We start from the raw sequence: 15,518 nt of genomic DNA, 5'->3' as shown, positions 1-15,518 counted from the left end.
ACTGAAGACAGAGCTACTATTTCCCAGCTTTCAGATGACAAAAGCCAGCCACCTACAATGAAGCAAGAATGCAGTTGACCTCAGGCTTCGCCACAGCATATGGGGAATTCGGTTCTTTGAATAAATATAACTCTGAACCTAGAACTTTATAACTCACCAAACTGTCACTGAGGACATAATAAAAAAAAAAATCCTTGGGTCTATAAAGTCTTCAAAAGTGCACTCTGTGCCTGAGGGGCAACATGCAAAGGACCACACAGAAAACAGCTCCTGCAAAGGCTCTGAGGCTGGAAAAAGCCCAGTGTGTCCAACAAAGGGAAGACCGGAGTCTAGGGGCAGGGAGTGGGGAGTTGGGGGACCACGGGGAGCGGCGGGGGGTGGGCCTCACGATGGGGCATGGGACCAGAGTTGGCCTCGAGAAGGTCTTTGAATTTCCCGAAGTACTATGAGAAGCCAGATGGTGAGCAGGAAAGCAATGTGACCTGACTTCCATTCTGACTACAGTACAGCAAGTCCCCTACACATGAATCAGTTCTGTTTTCAGAGCGTATTCATGAGTCTGACAAAGTTAGTCCAGGTACCAAATCAGCTATAAAGCACTGTACTGTAATAGGTTTATAATACTTTTAACATGAATGATACATTAAAAAAAAAAACATTTTTAATCTTACAGTACCTTGAAAAGCATAATAGTACAGTGCAATAGCTGACATACAGGATCACGTTCACATCTTTGAAAGTTTTCCACCTGAAGGTTGACTTACTGTATGTCTTTCTGCCTGCTGCGTGTGCAAAGATCCTCAGAGGGCCAGACTGGATGCAGTGTTTCAGGGAGAAGCCTCCTTGACTTGTGGAGTGGCGGCTCGGCCCAGGCTGGTGGGAAGGGAGGTGGAGAGAAGGGGAGAGACTCAGGTTACATGTTGTGGGGAAAGCAGGAAGGTGTCACTGACGTGTCCGCAGTCGGAACTAAAGAAAAAGCAAGAGTCTTGTCTTCGTAGGGTTTCAGACTGTAAGCAGACATGTTGCAGGGATCAGTTTGAAATGTATAGAAATACCGAATGTATAGAAATACCAACTATGTTGGGCAACAGAAACTAACATAGTGCTGTGAGTCAATTACACTTCAAAAACAAACTCATAGGAAAAAAGAGATCAGATTTTTGGTTACCAGAGGGAGAGAGGAGGAGGAGGGAAACTGGATGAAAATAATCAGAAGGTACAAACTTCTGGTTATAAGATAAATAAATAAACACAAGGGGTATAATGTACAACATGATAAATATAATTAACACTGCTGCACGTTATATGTTAAAGTTGTTAAGAGTAAATCCCAAGAGTTCCCATCACAAGGAAAATATTTTCTATTTCTTTAATTTCGTATTTATAAGAGGTTTTGGCTTTTTAAAAAAATTATTTCCCTCCACCATGGGTGGATTTTTTAAATTTTTACTCTTTTTTGGCTGTGTGGCCTGCAGGACCTTAGTTCCCCAACCGGAGATTGAACTTATGCCCCCATGCATTAGAAGCACAGGTCTTAACCACTGGACCACCAGGGAAGACCCCTCATATCTATCAGAGATGTTGGACGTTCATAAACTCTGGTGGTCATTCATGATGTATGTAAGTGATCTGTATACTGTACACTTTAAATGTATACAGGGCTCTATGCCAATTATATCTCAATAAAACTGGAAGAAAAAAAGGTGAGGAAAGCAAGAAACTAAGGATAAGGCAGACACAGGGAAGTTTGGGGAGAATTTTAGGGGAGCAAATTAGGAGCTCTAACTTCAGTATGTAAACACTGAGTAGCTGTTACCTCCCAGGAGTAGAAGATGTAAGAGAGTTATCAAGTACACCAGAGGTTCAGTTCAGTTCAGTTCAGTCGCTCAGTCGTGTCCGACTCTTCGCGACCCCATGAATCACAGCACGCCAGGCCTCCCTGTCCATCACCAACTCCCGGAGTACACTCAAACTCATGTCCACAGAGTCGGTGATGCCATCCAGCCATCTCATTCTCCGTCGTCCCCTTCTCCTCCCGCCCCCAACCTTTTCCAGCATCAGAGTCTTTTCCAGTGAGTCAACTCGTCGCATGAGGTGGCCAAAGTATTGCAGTTTCAGCTTTAGCATCAGTCCTTCCAATGAACACCCAGGATTGATCTCCCTTAGAATGGACTGGTTTGATCTCCTTGCAGTACAAGGGACTCTCAAGAGTCTTCTCCAACACCACAGTTCAAAAGCATCAATTCTTCGGCAATCAGCTTTCTTCACAGTCCAACTCTCACATCCATACATGACCACGGGAAAAACCATAGCCTTGACTAGACGGACCTTTGTTGGCAAAGTAATGTCTCTGCTTTTTAATATATTATCAAGGTTGGTCATAACTTTCCTTCCAAGGAGTAAGCGTCTTTTAATTTCATGGCTGCAATCAGCATCCGCAGTGATTTTGGAGCCCAAAAAAATAAAGTCTGACACTGTTTCCACTGTTTTTCCATCTATTTCCCATGAAGTGATGGGACCAGATGCCATGATCTTTGTTTTATGAATGCTGAGCTTCAAGCCAACCTTTTCACTCTCCTCTTTCACTTTCATCAAGAGGCTTTTGAGTTCCTCTTCACTTTCTGCCATAAGGGTAGTGTCATCAGCATATCTGAGATTATTGATATTTCTCCCAGCAATCTTGATTCCAGCTTGTGCTTCTTCCAGCCCAGCGTTCCTCATGATGTACTCTGCATAGAAGTTAAATAAGCAAGGTGACAATATACAGCCTTGATGCACTCCTTTTCCTATTTGGAACCAGTCTGTTGTTCCATGTATAGTTCTGACTGTTACTTCCTGACCTGCAAAAGTAGGAAGTCAAGAAACACCTGGAGTAACAGGCAAATTTGGCCTTGGAGCACAGAATGAAGCAGGGCAAAGACTAATAGAGTTTTGTCAAGAGAACGCACTGGTCATAGAAAACACCCTCTTCCAACAACACAAAAGAAGACTCTACACACGGACATCACCAGATGGTCAACACCGAAATCAGATTGATTATATTCTTTGCAGCCAAAGATGGAGAAGCGCTATACAGTTAGCAAAAACAAGACCAGGAGCTGACTGTGGCTCAGATCATGAACTCCTTATTGCCAAATTCAGACTTAAATTGAAGAAAGTAGGGAAAACCACTAGACCATTCAGATATGACCTAAATCAAATCCCTTATGATTATACAGTCGAAGTGAGAAAGTTAAGGGACTAGATCTGTTAGATAGAGTGCCTGATGAACTGTGGACGGAGGTTCGTGACATTGTACAGGAGACAGGGACCAAGACCATCCCCATGGAAAAGAAATGCAAAAAAGCAAAATGGCTGTCTGAGGAGGCCTTACAAATAGCTGTGAAAAGAAGAGAGGCGAAAAGCAAAGGAGAAAAGGAAAGATATAAGCATCTGAATGCAGAGTTCCAAAGAATAGCAAGGAGAGATAAGAAAGCCTTCCTCAGCGATCAATGCAAAGAAATAGAGGAAAACAACAGAATAGGAAAAACAAGAGATCTCTTCAAGAAAATTAGAGATTTCAAGGGAACATTTCATGCAAAGATGGGCTCGATAAAGGACAGAAATGGTATGGACCTAATAGAAGCAGAAGATATTAAGAAGAGGTGGCAAGAATACACAGAAGAACTGTACAAAAAAGATCTTCATGACCAGGATAGTCATGATAATGTGATCACTGACCAGACACCTTGGAATGTGAAGTCAAGTGGGCCTTAGAGAGCATCACTACGAACAAAGCTAGTGGAGGTGATGGAATTCCAGTTGAGCTATTTCAAATCTTGAAAGATGATGCTGTGAAAGTGCTCAAACTACTGCACAATTGCACTCATCTCACACGCTAGTAAAGTGATGCTCAAAATTCTCCAAGCCAGGCTTCAGCAATATGTGAACCGTGTACTGCCAGATGTTCAAGCAGGTTTTAGAAAAGGCAGAGGCACCAGAGATCAAATTGCCAACATCCGCTGGATCACGGAGAAAGCAAGAGAGTTCCAGAAGAGCATCTATTTCTGCTTCATTGACTATGCCAAAGCCTTTGACTGTGTGGATCACAATAAACACCAGAAGTTAGAGTTGGGATTATAGATCTGTGATCAGTGGTATAGATAAAGTGTTTAATTACCCAGAGAGTGTGAATGGGTATGGTGCTGGGTCGGGGGCAAGCAAAAGTGGGGGGCACTCGCTGGAGTCTGGTCATGCAGGAGGAGGCAGTGAAGGAGGAGGAGGAGGAGGAGTAGATCCTGAGGACATGCTGTTGGCACAGAAGCCAAGAGAAAACGGGGTTTACTTATGGGAGAGAAATTAGCCTGTGTGGAGTAAATCTGAAATTGGAAACGTCCTGGCAGTGGTGAAAGACAAAGCCGTTTCAGCCTGACATTAGGCCAAATACAGATATACAATTAATTCTCAACAGATGAGTCACGCAGAAGAAAAACAGTATTTCAGTGATGTAAAAGTTTCTGTTCTGAAGTCCAGCGCCCAAAGACTAGGAAGAATGAGGGGCCTGGGAGGTGAGCAGGGAACAGGACAGCGCGGTAAATCCCGCAGTGCACGAGTCAGGGCAGGCAGTTTTCAAATAAACCAAAGACAGCCAGGAGTCTCTACCTCTCATCCCTCCAAAACTGCTCCCACCTCAGTAAACAGCACCACTGTTCACTGCAGGGCTCCCCCCGAAACCTAAGCAGCTGGGGGGATTCTTCTTCCTACCTCTCCTCCACAGGGCTTCTTCAGCATGCCCTTAGGACTCATCCTCCTACTGGACCAGGTGTGGGGTATAAACACACACTGGCAAGCACACCCATACACAATTTCTAAAATCCCACCCTGAGCGTCTCATTGTAACTCAACTGTCTCAAAAGAGACTTTTTTTCAGTTAATGTCAACAAATATTTGCTACTTTTAAGGCACCTGCCAGATTTAATAAATTTACCATGGCTAAACTCAACTAAAATGTCATCTAAATTGCATCCAGGGACGTCCTGGGCAATCCCGTGGTTGAGACTCAATCCCTGGCCAGGGAACTAAGATTCTACATGCCATGCAGAGTGTGGCCAATTATAAATAAATAAATCTAAATGGCACCCAAACATAACCCAGGAGAGACATATAAACAAGCATGCCCTGGTGACTCTACCTGCACAGTGTAGGGAAGCAAACTTTCCCTCTGTTCTCTCAGCATCTCTGGCTGGGCCCAAGACTTAAGTGGCCATAAAACAGATTGACAGAAGTAAAGCATACAAATTCTATTTTTACACATGCTTAGCAGCCTTTGCAGGAAAACCACCAAAGTGATTAAGCCTAAGTGCTTATATACTTCACTGAACAAAGAGTGACTGTGGGAAAATAACTGAAATTATAAGGAAGCAAAGAGAGGATAAGGGTTCTTTTCATCAGGTTTGTACAGATTCTTCTTGGCTTCATGTGTGCTAAGTTAGTGCTAAGTCGGTTGTGTCCGACTCTGTACCACCCCGTGGACTGTAGCCTGCCAGGCTCCTCTGTCCGTGGGATTTCCCAGGCAAGGATACTGGAGTGGGTTTACCATTTCCTTCTCCAGGGGAATCTTCCTGACACAGGGATCAAACCCACATCTCTAACGTCTCCTGCATTGGCAAGCGGGTTCTTTACCACTAGTACCACCTGGAAACCCCTTCATATGTTCATCAAATAACCAGAGTGCCGAGAACAGTGTCTGCCTCCCAGTACAGAATCATAACTGAATATAGGATGGAATGAACCACTCTGGCTAAAACAAGAACTATACTTTTCAAATGCCCAAAGAAAATATGAAGAGAGAAAGTACAGTCAGTTTTGCCAAAAAAGCACAGAACTCAGGAAGTGGCAGGGGATTATAAAACCCCCACACCATAAAACAAGATGGCAGAAATTGAAACAAATTCATCAGTTGGGTTGAAAAAGAAAATTCAATTATATAAATGTTACTTCAAAAAGACTCATCATAATAAAAAGATGCAAAAAGATTTAAAATAGAGGAAAGACTAAAAAATCTATTGAATGTAAATACAAAGAAAGTGGGGGTCATGGTATGAATTTCAGAATAAATCAGGACACATTTAATGGGGCAAAGGAGGCTTATTATACTGATAACTGCCATCCACTGTAAAAGCATAGTACCCATAAATATTTATGTACTGGGTAACAGCAAGACAATGTTAGAATACAAGAGGTAGAAAATGCAAAGAAAAATGTCAGAACTCCAGTTGAAATGGAAGATGTTCATTTCATTCAGGAATGGGATAGGGGAGAAAGCAGGATATAAATTAGAAGACTAGCAAAGAAAATTATAAAAGTAAATGACACAAACAATTAGAATAAATGCAAAAGATGAATTCACATTTAATTAGTTGGTGTTTGAGTTCAGGAATAAACAGTTTTGAACAACTACTATATGCTAAGTATGAACTAGATTATGGGGGGCATTTAATAAGCCTTTTCTGATAAATATGGAATTTTTTTCAAAATAGATCATATACTAGGTCACAAAGAAAGCCTCAAATAATTTCAGGGTGGCTCTGGGGATTGATCAAGGTAACGTTACCCATTTACCATTGTAGATGTATAAATAAAGAGAAGCCATCATTATTGTTGTGATGATTGTACAGCTCAGATCCTGGATTACCAAGCCACTTTTTTCAGGACACTCATCTCTATTTGCCCTGCTCAACAGAGGAAAGAAACAAATTGCCAAGTTGCCAGCTCTGGGCAATGCTTCCAGACCAGGGCTGCTTGGTTTACTCTGGAAGGGAAATAACTTCATTAGAAATGTCGTTTTCTTGGCTGGCTGGTCCTCAGCTGACAGCAGTGCCCCCTGAGCACTTGTGATCTCTGCAGCTGACTGGAGTGCACGCTGCAGTCTCCAGGGACGGGGGTCGGGGGAGCCCAAACCTGCCAAGTGTGAGTATGTCCCTGACAAGGTCCAAGGTTCGTTTTTTAAAAAGGTTTTCTTTTTTTTTTTTTTTCCCCTCCTGGAGTTTTCTCTGACCACCTATCTCAAATCGCAGCCTCCCTAGCACCCTCTCTTTCCCTCCCCAGGTTCATTTTTCCTCCATGGCACGTTTCATCAACCATGTCACATATCCTCCTTGTTTGTCTGGTTTATTGACTCTCTCCCCATGAGACTGAGGGTTCCAGGAGAACACAAAGTTTTGTCTGTTTGGTTCCCTGCTGTAGCCCCAAAGCCTACAACAGTGCTTGGCCCATACACAGTTGCTACTCAGTAAACAGTTCCGTTGAGTAACCCCCAAAGCCATCTCCACAGCAGAATGTTTACCTGGGGGGAATATGGCCTAATGGGTCCCAAGTTCTGGGATACATTGAGCCTGTGTCCACAAGATGAATGAAGTTTTCAAGAGGGTGCTAGAAATGGAGAAAAGGAAAAGAACAGGAAGAAGGGAGCAGAGGCCATACCTGTTCGGTATTTACCTGGGGTTGTCTACAAAACACAGTCATTCCTGGTGGAGGAAGGGAGGGAAGGGGGAGAGATGTGGGGCCAGGTCTGCCTCTGTCTGCTTCTCCCTTCTTCCAGTGTATCCAACCACAGAGGAATTCCTGACACTTTTACCTGCAAAACCAGTAAGAATCCATACTTCACCTCTGCTCTGGCCACCTTTCTCTCAAACTGAGATCATTTCAAGTCTCCTACCTTGTTTCCACCTTTGCCCCTTGCAATGGACTCTCCCGTACAACATCAGACCCATTTTTCAGCAATCGGGGGAGCCTGGTGGGCTTCCGTCTATGGGGTCGCACAGAGTCAGACACGACTGAAGTGACTTAGCAGCAGCAGCAGCCAGACCACATTGGAGAAGGAAATGGCAGCCCAGTCCAGTGTTCTTGCCTGGAGAATCCCAGAGACGGCGGAGCCTGGTGGGCTGCCATCTATGGGGTCGCACAGAGTCGGACACGACTGAAGCGACTCAGCAGCAGCAGCAGCAGCAGCAGCCCACATTACCCTCTACGTAGACTCTCCTGATTACTCCCCTGCAGCTCAAAGCCTCTACCCCAGCCCTCCTCGCAGGTAATTCCTTTCCTCACCTGCCCGAATCCCACCTACTCAGGCCGGCCTCCTCGGAGCACCCCAGACACAGGGGCTACCCAGCCTGCTTACTTTGTCTCCAGTTCCCACTGCTGACGACCTCTACAGCCCAGATAACTAACTGACTGATGAGCATGGGTCACCCTCTGCCCCTGCACCCACCCCACCCCCATCCAAGAAGGTCAGTTCCACCAAGGGCAGGGAGATCTTTGTTTGGAATCAATAACAAAGATCTTTCGGTCTTTTGTCCTCTAGCTCATCCCCAAACATTACAGCAGTGCCTGGCACAAAAGCAGGTGCTCAATTATTCATAGAATGGTTGACTTGGAACAGAAGAGGAGCACAGTGGGTTCTGTCTTCCTGAGAGCCTAGCTGAATACAAAGTATAAATTTGGGGATTTTTAGAAGGCAGGATTCACAAGAACAACCACCGGTGAAATGCAGGCCTCCTCTTGGGCTACTGGTCTGGGGCAGAATGGAAACAAAATATAAGGTTTCTGTCCGTTGGCTTCCTTTTTCTGCTCTGTCAAAAACGGGTGTCTCTGAGTTGTTCTTTTTTTGAGACTACTTTGGTAACCTTTAAGTATTTCTCTCCAGCGGGGAAATGAGAGAATAGGGACTCGCCATACCACTGCTGGTTCGGGGCGGTGAATCCGCCCGCAGCCCCTCGCCTGTCTGCCTGTGCGCGTCGCCCCACCAGGGGTGAGAAAGGGCTCCCAGCGCGGAGCCAAACCACATCCTCGCACTTCAGCGGGCCGGGGCTGGGCTGCTCACGCAGAAACAAACCCAGGCGGCTCCCTACCCAGCGAAGACCAGCACAACACCGCGCGGCAGGCACCCAGCGCAATCAATCCCGGGACAAACCGCGGCGCCCCACTCGGGCCTCCGGGACTAGGGCTCCCAGCCCGCGCGGCGGATCGGGGTCCGCGGCGGGGCGGTGGGGGTCGTTCCGTGCAGGGGGGTGCACGCGTTCGTGCAGCCGGGGGGGATGAGCAGATCGAAAGGGGACGCTGGGCCTTGTCTCCGAGAACAACAGCCTGGCCCTCCCCAGGGGAGCGAGCAAAGCGCGGCGGCGGCGCCGAGGCGGGTCGGGAGCCGGGCCAGCGGGGTTCGCGCCGGGTTAGATCAACTTTCTACGGCAGCTCTCCGCCCTGCCGCCGGGTGCCGGGGTGAGCGTAGACGCTGCGCGTCCCGGGGCGCAGGGTGGGCGGTACGGGGTGGCGGGGAGAGGGCGGGGGTGGACCCGGGTCGCGCAGGCGCCTTCCTCGCCCCCTCGGCTCCCCCGCCCCATCGCTCCAGAGTTCGGGAGGGCGGCTGGGGGAGGGGGATGGCCCGCGCTGGAGCCGAGGGAGGACGCGAGGCAGACACAAAGCCCTTCCCTCGCCTGCCTCCTCTTCGTCCGCCAACAGCGCCTCCCGGGCGGGGAAAGGCAGCCCGGCGCCGGTCCGCGGGGCCCGGGTCGCCCCCCTCTCCGAGACCTGCGGGGAGGGCCTGCGCGAGGTAAGGGGCGGCGGCAGCGGAGACCCCACCCCCTGAGCCTGCACCCCAAGCGCCCGGAGACCCCCCCTCCACGGGCCCATGCGGGCGGGGGCTCTGCAGGGTTCGGGGCGCGGGGTGCTAGTCCTCCAACTCTCCTCCCCTCCGGAGGAAACCTGGGGGGCCTGGCAATCGAGCGGCTGTGGGGTCGTGGGGACGCACGGGAATGGGGGCACCAGGGAGTAGGGGCGCGGGGACTGGGCCAGGGTGGTCTTTCCCAGCGGGAATCCTCCCGCGGCCTCTGCGCGGAGGGTAGTGGGGAGGGGGGCACCGCGGCTGCAGGCGCGGGGGCTCGAGGTGCGCGCGCGCACGGCGGACGGCAGCGGGCATTTGAATGGAGTTGGACCTGCAGGGATTCAGACGGCGTGTCAAGTGCGCCCCGCGCCGCGCAACCTGGAGCGGGGGTCGCAAGCCCGGGGCAGACCGAGTCGGTGCGTTCGGCCAGTGTGCGGGGCGGACGCTTGGGCTAGAGATTTCCTCCCCTCACCCACTCCCCCGGGGGAGAGGCCGGCCGGGAGGCGAAGGGGCTGTGGCCGTGATTGATGGCGGTGCGGCAGGCGGAGGAGCCCAGGGTTCCTGCGGGGAAGGGAGGGGGTCACTCTCACACTTTGAGGCTTCCACGCCCCCCCATCCCCGAGCTCGGTCTCCACCCTTGGACTCGGCTCCCACCAGCGCAGTGTCCACCCACCCGCGCCCCTCGCCCCCGACGGCCGCGGGACTTCGGAGAGTTTGCAGAATTCAGCTTTAAAGCCTGTGATGTGTTGCCAAGAAATACTGGCGAGACTGACCCCGCCCCTCCCTGGGGCCCTCACCGGCGCCTCGCTTCTCTAGTGGGGCGGGGGTGGTGGTGCAGGGGGGTTTCCTAACTCAGGACAGAAAGCCACAAAAACCCGATAGCTGGGGGGCTGTATTTTCTTGTAGCCCTGAGGGTTTCAGGCACAGTGGGGTTTCTTAGGAACGTGCTGTCATCAGTAAGGAAACCCCAGGGCACTCTTCTGACCAACAGGACTTTGTAAATATTGCAGCAAAAACAAACAGCTGGCGGAACTCGGTCATTAACAAAAATAGTATTTTAATGCACTGTTGTAAACCACCAAATTTCATGTGAAAAATCCCCTGAACAAAATGTCAACGTTTTACATCAAGACCGGTTGTGGTTATGACCTTGCGTCACTGTGCAGTGGAAACAGTGTTTCCAATCGCCCTGTTTGTCTAGACCCCACCTGGGGGTTTCTGAGCCTTGGCAGAGTGGCATGCTGCAGTTGAGGTAGTGCGGCTTTATACTGAATATATAGTCATGTTCTTTTGTTTTTACTATGACTCTTAAAAAAAACATGAAATATAATTGATTTACACTGTTGTGTTAGTTTCAAGTGTACAGCAAAGTGATTCAGTTATACACAGAGATACATTCTTTTTCTGATTGTTTTCCCTGGTAGGTTCTGTTTTTGACTGTGGAACTGGTACTATTTTACCCAGTTCAAGTATGCGAGAGTATTTTTATGAGTGTACATAGAGGTGGGCATTTCCTTTTTGGCCTCCAGTTCCAGTTCTGTCTCTAGAACAAACATGCATTGTCCCTGCCTTGGCACCACCACAGCATCGTGGCCTTGGATTGAGGGGGGCGGCGGGGGGGGGGGGGCTCCTATTTGGGACTCCAGAAAGAACACTGGTGGTTGACAGGAGCTTTGGGGTTTGGGGACTCTGCTCTCAGCCTTTGGAGGCTGGGGACAGGAGAAAGCCCAGCTACTGTGACCTCCTTTGTCTGGAGACCCTCTCCCTGCAGCAAACATGTTCTCTAAGGGAAGAAGGAGATCTAAAATAGCCCTCCCCTCCCCCCATGCAGAAATAGATGCAAGCAGCTTGACTCCCTCTAGGGCTGCAGGTATGTACTTGTTTAGAGAGAACGTCCAAGCAGCCCTCCCCCAAACCCGCCCTAGGTCCCCCTCCGGTTCGCCAAATTCAAGGGCCACCACCCACTACAAAGAGGAATTTTCTTCTCCAGAAATATCTCTCTGGGGAGCTAAATCCTCCCCCTCCTCTTGGAGGAGACAGATAACTCATTTCTCCTGTGTCTGAGGGTATGCAGCCCTGAAAGGTCGGCCACAGTTGGGCCCAGTTAGCACAGGCACTGCCCACATTCCACCAGGAGGCTCTGTCCTGTTCCTTGTGTCAATCCAGGTCTGATGATGCTGCTGCCAGATTCCTAGTGGTTTCAGGCGAATTCCGGCCACCTTTCCCTGGTCAGGCATCCAAAGTCCTTGGGTGTGTATTGTGTGTGCGTGTTCGCTCAGTCCTGTCTCTTTGTAACCCCATGGAGTGTAGCTCACCAGACTCCTCTGTCCGTGAGATTCTCCAGGCAAGAATACTGGAGGGGCTCTTTCCAACCCAGGGATTGAACCTGCGTCTTCTGTGCATCCTTTGGCTCCTGCACTGGCAGGCCGATTCTTTACCAGAGTCACCTGGGAAGCAATAACTTTTGAGCAGTATTCAGTGGCCCCTGCTCGACCCCTGTCTTGGAACTTCCTAAGAGTGAAAGCCAGCTCCAAGTTCTTACTGCCTAACAATTCATGAATGGGTGTTGAAAGAATGAAGACAAGTATCCTTCTGTAAAAAGCATTTGGAGGAGTTGTAGAGCAATAAGTATATCCTTAGATAATCATATTATTATAGTGCTTTATAAAATGCTTTTCCAGACAATATCACAGTTGTTTGTCACAACAACACTAATAATTCCGTTCAGTGGGTGGGAAAACAGAGGCCTGGACAGGTCAAAGCACCAAAGTTGGAAACAGAGCCCCAGGTCCAGTATTCATTTAGCTGAACCACTGCTGACTTGCTGGAGGTGGCCAGACTTGGATGCACACACGCCATGAAGTGTATGTCCGGAACAGAATTTACACAGTGGTGTCTTCGGAGGCACTTTTTCAGAGAAATTACTACAGATCACAGGGGTGAGATGTTTTAGAGAAATAAGAAGGTTAAGCAGATTTTCCACTGCAGGACTTTTCAGTGCCGTTATCATTATTATTATGTGCATCAGGACTCTTTAGGATGACTCCGTAAAATGGAATGTTTGCCAACTTCATTTGGCCCCAGAACCAGGAAGCGTCTTCCCGATCCAGCGTTCTTAAAGGGTCCACTTGGGGAAATTGCTTAGCTCATGCAAAACCTCCTAATGTCTAGGCAGTGTTCAAGGAACACTAGTGTGCAGAAGAGTAAAAATATTTGTTCTGGACATTTAAAAGGCACAGTAATCCCCCCTTGTAAATTTAGAGTGAATTGTTGGCTTGCCAGCTTCTATGCATCTGATTAGGCTTCCCAGGTGGTGCTAAGTGGGTAAAGAACCTACCTGCCAATGCAGGAGACATCAGAAACGTGGGTTTGATCCCTGCGGGGTCAGAAGGATCCCCTGGAGGAGGGAATGTCAACCCACTCCAGTATTCTTACCTGGAAAATTCCGTGGACAGAGGAGCTTGGTGGGCTACAGTCCATGGAGTCTCAAAGAATCAGACACGACTAAAGTAACTTAGCATTTGCACATGCATGCATCTGATTAACTTGAATCAGTGCTGCCCCCATCCTGCCCCTGGGTGTGATCGGGTCTGAGGGACCTGGAGTTCTTTGGTCAGCAGTGCAAACAGGCCCTATTGAGTGGGCTCCCTGGGCTGAGGTAAGCCAGCAGAGTTCACCGAGCCTCCCCAGATAGCGCCTCGGAAGCCCCTAATTCAGACACACCCATTGTGGGCAGTTGTTTTTGAATCAGAGCTTGCCTGCAATCTATTAGGTACTTTTCACCCTTCGGTACCCCTGGCTATTCAGGCTTGATTGCATTTAAGAGAGGAGCTGAACAGAAGATTCTAGTGTGTATTTCAGAGATTCAGAGGAGAGTGGTGGGCTAGGAGGAGCCTTGGGAAAGGTGATACTGTGATCAGACAGGCTGGGTGAATTTAACATCCATCTGCATTTGGATGGAGACATTTCTAGGTCTCCAGTGTTGAGCAAATGTGTCTGCAGATTTGTTTCATAGGTTATTCCAAAGACTGGAAGATATGTGAGCTCCTTTAGAGATCTGTATTTAATAGGATGGTGTCACAGAGGTCAAGGAAAGGAATGTTTTGAGAAAAATGGGCCTATCAGATGGGGTGGATATTCCTGAGTGAGCGTGTGTGTGTCCTTCTGCATGTGTGGCCAAGGGAGAGAGTGGGGAAGAAATACTGAGTGTGACTTCTAACCTGTTGAGTTTAAAAGTCCTGTGTGTTACCTCGATAGAAATTGTCAATGAAGAGCCAGAGTTGGGGAGTTTCTGGGATGCTGAGGGGACCAGAGTAGGGCAGTCAGTGAACTAACCCAGGGTCAGGCCACAGGACAAGTAGAATGGGATCAAGGCAGAACTTAGAGGCCCATGTCCAGAGGCCTGGAAGGGAAGAGAAGGAGCTTGCATTGATGGTGAGTCAGACAATTCAGAACTTGTTGTGACTGGCCAGGACCCAGACTACCCCCAGTTTGTGAATTTTTTTCCAACAAACAACGTTATATTAGTTTCATGTATGTAGCTTAATGATTCAGTATTTATATTGTGAAGTGATCACTATAAGTCTAGGTAACATCCATCACTATACAGTTACAGAATTTTTGTGTGTGTGATGAGAACTTTTAAGATCTATTTTAGCAACTTCCTTGATAGCTCAATTGGTAAAGAATCCACCAACAATACAGGAGACCCCGGTTAGATTCCCGAGTCAGGAAGATCCGTTGGAGAAGGGAATGGCAACCCACTACAGTATTCTTGGGCTTCCCTTGTGGCTCAGCTGGTAAAGAATCCACCTGCAATGCGGGAGACCTGGGTTCGATCTCTGGGTTGGTAAGATCCCCTGGAGAAGGGAAATTCTACCCTCTTCAGTATTCTGGCCTGGAGAATTCCATGGGGTTGCAAAGAGTTGGACACGACTGAGCAACTTTCACTTAGCAACTTACAAATATACAATACAGTATTATTAACTGTAGTCAGCATGCCGTTCACTGCATTCTGTGACTTACCTATTTTATACCTGGAGGTTTGCGCCTTTTGACCACCCTCACCCATTTCATCCCTTGTCCCAACCCCCTGCACCTGCAACTCTGGCAAGCAGCAGTCTGTCTTCTTTATCTATGAACTTGGCTGTGTGTGTGTGTGTTTTAAAGATTCCACAAAGAAGTGAGATTTTAAGGTGTTTGTCTTTCTTTATCTGACTTATTTCACATAATAGGATGCCCTCAAGGTACATTCATGTTTTTGCAAATGGCAGGATTTCATTCTTTATGGTGGCTAGATAATGCTCTATTGTATATATGTACCACACTCTTGAGAGTCCCTTGGACTGCAAGGAGATCCAACCAGTCCATCCTAAAGGACATCAGTCCTGGGTGTTCACTAGTAGGACTGATGTTGAAGCTGACACTCCAATACTTTGGCCATCTGACGCAACTCATTGACTCATTGGAAAAGACTCTGATGCTGGGAAAGATTGAGGGCAGGAGGAGAAGGGATGACAGAGGATGAGATGGTTGGATGGCATCACCGACTCAATGGACATGGATTTGGGTAGACTCTGGAAGTTGGTGATGGATAGGGAGGCCTGGTGTGCTGTGGTTCATGGGGTTGCAAAGAGTCAGATACTACTGAGCGACTGAACTGAACTGAACCACATCTTTATCCGTTCATCCATCAATGGACAGCTAGGTTTTTTTCTGTATCTTGGCTATTGTAAATAGTGCTACAGTGAACGTGAGGTGCAGATATCTTTTCAAGTTCCTGTTTTCATTTTCTTTGGATAAATATCCAGAATTGGCATTGACCATGTGGTGAGGTGAGGTGAAATCGCTCAGTCGTGTCTGACTCTTTGCGACCCCACGG

The 15,518-nt window shown here is 48.2% G+C and overlaps 1 protein-coding gene and 1 long non-coding RNA gene across 5 annotated transcripts in view; one reads left to right on the top strand and one right to left on the bottom strand.

Annotated features, from left to right (window-relative positions):
• Window positions 1–2,515: 2,515 nt before the first annotated feature.
• Window positions 2,516–8,015, bottom strand: LOC129555363 (uncharacterized). Its single transcript, XR_008685746.2, has 3 exons — window positions 7,697–8,015; window positions 7,477–7,615; window positions 2,516–2,840 (listed from the first exon to the last, which is right to left on the bottom strand). It is a non-coding gene; the product is annotated as an uncharacterized LOC129555363 (long non-coding RNA).
• Window positions 8,016–9,238: 1,223 nt separating this feature from the next.
• RIN2 (Ras and Rab interactor 2) overlaps window positions 9,239–15,518 on the top strand; it is a 208,786-nt gene continuing 202,506 nt past the window's right edge. For 2 of the 4 annotated variants that reach the window (XM_055430532.2, XM_055430541.2), the window contains exon 1: window positions 9,376–9,586. The gene's annotated coding sequence lies outside the window, so the exon portion shown is untranslated. Of the gene's footprint in view, window positions 9,256–9,375; window positions 9,587–15,518 lie in introns of those variants that run through there. The other 2 variants (XM_088844028.1, XM_055430566.2) reach the window with 2 other exon arrangements.

This window comes from Moschus berezovskii, chromosome 15 (assembly GCF_049115385.1).
Source record: "Moschus berezovskii isolate FMDL1 chromosome 15, NW_MosBer_1.0, whole genome shotgun sequence".
Lineage (NCBI taxonomy): Eukaryota > Metazoa > Chordata > Mammalia > Artiodactyla > Moschidae > Moschus > Moschus berezovskii.
This window is presented reverse-complemented; position numbering and strand designations above follow the sequence as displayed.